This window comes from Alligator sinensis, unplaced genomic scaffold, assembly GCF_000455745.1.
Source record: "Alligator sinensis unplaced genomic scaffold, ASM45574v1 scaffold324_1, whole genome shotgun sequence".
Taxonomy (NCBI): Eukaryota; Metazoa; Chordata; order Crocodylia; family Alligatoridae; genus Alligator; species Alligator sinensis.
In genome coordinates this window covers 591335-598287 of record NW_005842188.1, presented here as the reverse complement: position 1 = coordinate 598287, position 6953 = coordinate 591335, and positions in this window count along the sequence as shown.

The window sequence follows — 6953 nt, the reverse complement described above, 5'->3', positions numbered from 1 at the left end:
AAATGTCAGCTTTGCCTCAGTGTAGAGTAGTCAACTATCTGTTTATCTGTTCAGAGATCAGAAGAAATATGGTGCAATCTTCGTAACAGAAGTGACAAAGATATTAAGAAGTTTTAGAAATTGAAAATGAAGAAATTAAGAAACTAAAAGGTTTTAGTGTCTGCAGACAATCTGGAGGATAAGAAATGTTTTCTGGGCCAGTTTATGAATATATTTTAGAATCCCTTCACATGCACTTCATGAACAGAAAGAGACAAACATTCTCACATACATTGTTTGTTAAAAATTATTCTCTCAGCTTTATGATCTAGAGTTTACTGAAGACATTCACACCTACTGTATATTAGTTTAACAGATCTCTTTCGGTGTTAAAAGCCACTATCCTTTTCCTCTCTTTCATTTCCCTCTCCCCAAAGTTTTGAAGCAGTAATGTTAGCTAGAGTCCTTTTTTTCCCCCTAAATTTAAAAATAATAATGTAGCTCCTCACTATAAAATGTCTGTCTCCTCCACTCCCAGCCTCCTGGGGGCTGCCGTAGGCATGGTCTGTAAATTAAGTGGAGGCACTCAGCCCTCAGCTCAGTTCTAGTCAAACATTAGCTGCAGTGTTTACCCTTGTGTAATCTTCAGTTTTGCATTAATTTAATACCGCTCAGCACTTTTTCTAACATATTCAGCAAATCCATGGCACACAGTGCTTTGTGTCTGTATCTCCCCCATCAAACCAAGTTTTGATTCTTAACCAAACTCATCAAAGTAAACTTCTTGCAATATTTTTCTCCCCCTACTTTGATCTTTACTTAGAAAAAAAATGTTGCTTTATGTGGTAATTCAGCTATACTCCAAGAACTTTTTTCCCCCCTTCACTTCAAAGAGAGCAGAGGGCAAATTGTTTTCATTTTAATTTAACATTGCTGTTTCAGTTGTTTGCAAGCAACACAAGATAGTAAGCAACTTTAATTAATTCTCCCAGATAAGAGTGAGGGTTTCTGATGTGCAAATCTGAAAAAAACCTGTAAAAAAAACCCCAACCCCTCAGAAAGTCTGGCCAAATGACAGTTACAAACAGCATAAAATCACATTGTAATTCACAATTAACCTTTGGTCTTTGAACCTTTGCCTGGTGCTCCCTGAACAAAATGAATAAAAGCAAGCTCTGCCCATTAAGCTAAAAAGCTTCTCATGTTCTACGTTAATAATACTAAAGCCAATTACACTGGGAAGAACAGAAATAGGTTATAATATTATCATAGAACCTAAAGATCTGGCCCCATCACAGTTCAAAGCCACATTTGAAAGCTATGAAAGTTTTGCCAGAGCAACAACTAAGTAAAAATAGACCATAGGACAGCGGTTCTCAACATTTTAGATTTCAGGTACCTTTAGATAGGCTTGAGGCATCCTTTGATACACTTGAGGTACCCCTCAGAAAATGCCTGCTTAGTAGGGCTGTGCAAAACGGGCCATATTCGATTCAGATTCAGCCCGAATTGGGGACAGTGATTCAGTTCGTTGATTCGGATCGCTGTCCTGATTTGATTTGACCAAATCCGAATCTAAAGATTCAATGCTGATTCAGAGAATCAGCAATTCAGCCATAGACACAGCTTTAAATGTGTTTTCTACATACCTCAAGGTACCAGGTGCAGCTCGTGAACGCTGCAATGGTGGGGCAGATGGAGCACCCCACAGGAGCGCGGGGGGACCACCTGTGTGCTCGGCGGCAAACGTGGAAGTGGACCAGAAGTACTTCCAGTCCACTTCTGGGTCTGCCACTGAGTGCACTGGGGTGGCCCCCCGTGCTTCCCCGGCTTGGTGATCAGCCACAGGGGGATCCCAGGTACCCCCCACCCTGGACCCAGGAGGCACCAATCGCCAAGCCAGGGGGCCCCCCTGCATGCTCCCCAGTGGACCCAGAAGTGGACCAGAAGTGCCTCTGGTCCACTTCCGGGTCTGCTGCTGAGCACACTGGGGACCCCCTGTGCTCTTGTGGGACACTCCATCCGCCCCAGCATCTCAGTGTTCACAAGCCACCTGGTACCTCTAGGTATATAGAAAAAACATTTAAAGCTGTGTCTATGTCCGAATCATCAAATCTTTCCGAATCTCTCCAAATAGATTTGGAGGGTTCTGATTCAATTCAGAGAAATTAAAGGGTCTCCTGATTCGATTTGGATTCGGAGATTTGGCCACTGAATTGGGCCAAATCTCCACCAGATCAAATCAGAGACCAAAGCTTCACACAGCCCTACTGCTTAGCTTTCACTTGTATTTTGACTATGGAAAAATAATATAGAGCTAAACTTAGAAAGACCACAACTGGTCAGAATGATTTTGACAGTACAGATTCTTACTTCAAATCTGGGTTTATCATGTAGATAATGTTTGCACACCTAATAGTCCTAACATTGCATGGCACCCTGTGACACCCTTAAAAGGATCTTGTGGCACCCCAGTATGCTGCAACACCCTGGGTGAGAATCACTGCCATAGGATTTAGTCCAATGGGATTCAAGGAAAGATTTGCTCAATAAGGACTAAGCATATTACACCCATTGTACAGATATAAATTGACAACACATGGTGTAAAGCAGTACAGAGAATCAAGGTCCTAGATCATAACTAGAACTGTAGGATCTTTATCTATAATGCAAAGCTCTTAGGCATGTATTTGGTACTGTGCAAGTAAATATCAGTAATATAATAATTGATTATTATAATGGTGGGCTAGTCTGGGGTGTACAGCATAAAACAGATAAGTGTGTTAAGCCCAGTAAGGATGCCATTTGGTTGCATAGGGACTCAAAGCCCAGAACAAAGAGTTGTCTGTGCTTTGTTGTTGTGTATCCGCTTACAGCTGTTTACCGACCAAATTATCTTTAATGTGCATCCCACACTGGGATTTGCCACACTGCTAAATTTAGCCTTATGGAAATTGCATCTGATTTCCCATCTCTGAATTTGGCCCAAAAACTCTAGCTTCCATGACAAGAACAAAACAACCAAAAGATCAACAGACATAGCTGTTTCTTCTTCACTGGGTAATTCCTTGTTAGCTTACTAATATACATTTTTTTTTATATCCCATTTAGGAACACACACAAATATGGACATGCTGGGTGTTTGGAAATAAAAGAACTGTTCTCCCAGACAGTATCCTGTTTGCTGTAGTGTCCCAGGGGAATCCTTGATCTGCTTATGCCTGTCTGAGGCCCTGCAAAAGTCAAAGAGATTAGCAGAAAGTCAGTGCGAATTTAGGCACGCCTGGCTCCAACAAGTCATTTACACCAATTCACAAAGGAGAAATCTTGGAAGTGTTTCCAAAAATACAATCCAGGCGTGTGAGTTAAGGCTGCTAGGGAGCCTAATGCACAGACTTTCCCCGTAATCAGGGTTTACCTCAACTCTGTTTATTCTGTAAATTCTGGTTTCTCGACAGAAACAGCTCATCATGCTACACCCATGTTGTAGAGACATGCAGAAAATCTTTGTAGAGCTAGCTATAGGACAAGCCAGCTGTTTCTTTTACTGAAACTGTTTGTTAGCAAATTATCTCAGCATTTTCCAATCATTTGAAAAAAAGAATATTAAATACAACTGAAAGTTGCCAGGTTAATGGCACTGAAAAGTAACGGAGTTCTGGTAGCCACAAACCACATACAGCACAGACAGCAGCGGTGCAACAGTCCGCATACTGCCCAGTTAAAAAGCAAAGAGCAGTTCCAGTGAATATTTCAGAGGAAAATAGGACACTGTCTTTTACTTTCTATTAATGAATCATCTCCAAAGAGTTTATGATATTCTCAAATTTGTTTCCTCAAAGTATTCACTATGAGTAATTGTTGGCCTGCAGCTCAGTGGAAACCTGTTCATTTTAAGAATGCTCAGTTGTAACAGCATTAGGGGGTTTTGCTATGTAGTGGAGTCACTGGTATGTTCCAGCTATGGTGTCATTTGTGTAGAGTGCATAGCAACTTTGCATTGGTGGTCCTGATTCTGCACACAGTTACACCAAGTCTGCATTGCTGCCATGTACCTGAAGTCAGCAGAAGAACCCTGAATTTACACAGCAGTCCTGATTCTCCTCTCTCTCACACAAGGTTTATTATGCTGCAACCCCAATGAAGTCAGTAGAACCATACTGATTTTACACTCATGTAACCAAGTGGAAAATCAGGCCCCATACATCTCTGTTCCCATAATTCTTGTAATCAGATTTTAGGTTGAATAATTGCATTCATTAATTCAAAATCACTCTACATGCATATTCATTCCAACATTCACTGAAAATTTGCTGTTTCAGCAAACATTCCTTCCTATAAAATCATCTGCTAGAAGATTAGCAGGAAATAAATCAAGAGGTACATGAACATGAATTCACTTGTAAGAAATATCAGTCAAGTATTTGTGGAATATTTCATATACTATTCCCTCAGCGATGCTCTACCCCTGTTCAGTCTCTGTGGATGACAGACCTGCCAAGTGCGGGGCCAGGGAGGGAGAGGGGGTCTAATGGACTTTAGCTCAGGCTGTTTTTAGTGCTGTGGACCCATCCATAAAGTACCACAAACCTTTCTAACCTGGTACACACACCAAAATGGCTAAAAACAAATGGAGGGCAAGACAATCTTGAGCAAAATCCAAACAACTGGAGATTCTTAACTGGAATAACATCAAATTCTGAGCTACCCAGCCCCCTGACAAAAATGTGTTTAGATTCCAGACACAAAGCCTACTTGTTTATTAAGGAAGTGGTTATGATGGGAAAATAATGCTGCTGTAAGGGAAAGAACAAGACATTTTACAAGATGCAGTGGGATCTATCATCATCTCCTCCAGGTCAGATCCTTCACCCTTCTGGTCTTCCTTTGGTTTTGTTTTAGATAACTACCAAAATAGAAGCTGTTTCTCTGGCTCATGACAGGACAGTATGCCAAAACCACACAGGATGAGTGCATTGTCCTGGTAGTGTGGAAAAATGCTGCCTTTTTTACTCATATCCCTACCAGACCTTTGAGTCAAGATGTGGCCTTATTTAACCTTAGTTTTATTCTCAATACACTTAAAAGCATAACCCATCTTATTTTACATCTTGCTGCTGTTCCTCCAGATATGCCTATTAAAGAGTTATGCTATTTATGTGCTAGAGCTAGTTATGCTTTCTGAAGGCAAATTATGAACTGACTACTGACTGCTTCTGTTTGAGGTTCTTATTAAAGCATCATTAAAATCCTGAAACATAGTAATATATTCTGGCTGTTCAGTTAAAATCTGGCATATTGTGTTTAGTGATACATCATACTGCATACAGTACTATCCTTCTAGCTTCCTTGCAGGACTAAATTCATCCCTCTGTTTGCTACAATGGAATTTCACCAGGAACAAATTTGTCCCAGTGGGCGCATCTACATGAATAATTAGTATGCCTGAATAAACTCCAGTGCAGTTCACACCAAAGTTTATTGCTCCCAGATGCAGCATTTATACATGCACCCGGGATCACAGCACGCGGAGCCAGGGTATCGCAGCCCCAGCTGGCAGGGAGCCTGGGGGCTCAGGCTACCAGCCTAGAGCTGCTCCACCCTGGCTCAGCATGCTACAAAGGGACTGGCTGGGGCACAAGTGTGCTACAATGTGGGGCTAGTCCACAGGCAGCCCCCACACTGTAGCACCGTCGTGCCCCAGCCAGCCCCATCACCATCTACATGTGCACTGTGGTGGAGTAAATAACTTCACTATAGGATAGTACTTGTGTCAGGCAGTACTATCCTACAGCAGAGTTAATTAGTTTACTCCAGCCTAATAGCACCATGCATGTAGATGGTGACATTTTGCTATGGAGAAAATTAGTCAACTTTGCAGTAAAGCACATGTGAAGATGCCCTCACTGAGTCCACAAAGCTAATGACAATGAATTCCAAATATTAATAATGGAATAAAACAAAATCATCATATGCTTGATCATTCCTGAATTTACAGAGTTCATGTCATTTATCTCATTGCACTTTGATGCAGGATGACTCACAACGATGTTAGATCAAAATGTATTTTAAGCTTCTGAGCTAGCTCCTGTGAGCAGACTTCTGACTTTGCTTCCTACAAGCATATTTTCAAAGCATATTAAAAATCAGAGTTCAGAATTACACACCCATTTTTTGCACAACCAGCTGCAGGTGTTCAAGACTCTTAACTAGCAAAGATGTCAAGTCTTAAAAACAGCATATTCCTTCACACTAAAAATTGCACACCAAAAATCTTGTGCACATGTAAACCATACTAACACAGTGTAATTCTCTGTTTCCCTCTGCTGGTTGGTCCATGCTGGGCTTCATAAGTTTGCTATTAGCTCTGGGATAACAGCTGGTCTTTTAACTCAAGCAACAGCAGCTTGTGGTTTTAGACCCAGAGGTCCCAGATTCAAACCATTTCACGGGTGACTCAAACAGGAGCTGGGGCATTCCATTTCACATCCCAGTTCAAGCAGTCAGCTGTAGAGGCTGTGTTACAGCCATTTTGAATAATGGCTTTCCACATGAGAACATACATTTAGAAAACTGCAAGAGCTCACCACTCACCCCAAAGCGGGGTGAGTTTGGGTCAATATTATTTTAATCACAAGCCTTGATTCAGGGAACTACAGACCAGTCAGCCTCACCTCAGTCCCTGGAAAAAAATCATGGAGCAGATCCTCAAGGAATCCATTTCTAAGCACTTGAAGGAGAAGAAGGTTATTAGGAACAGTCAGCATGGATTCACCAGGGGCAAGTCATGCCTAACTAACCTGATTGCCTTCTATGATGAGGTGACTGGCTCTGTGTATGCGGGGAGACTGGTGGATGTGGTGTACCTTGATTTAAGCAGGGCTTTTAATATAGATTTCATAGACATTAGGGCTGGAAGGGACCTCGGGAGATCACTGGGTCCAGCCCCCTGCCCCAGGGGCAGGAAGTCAGCA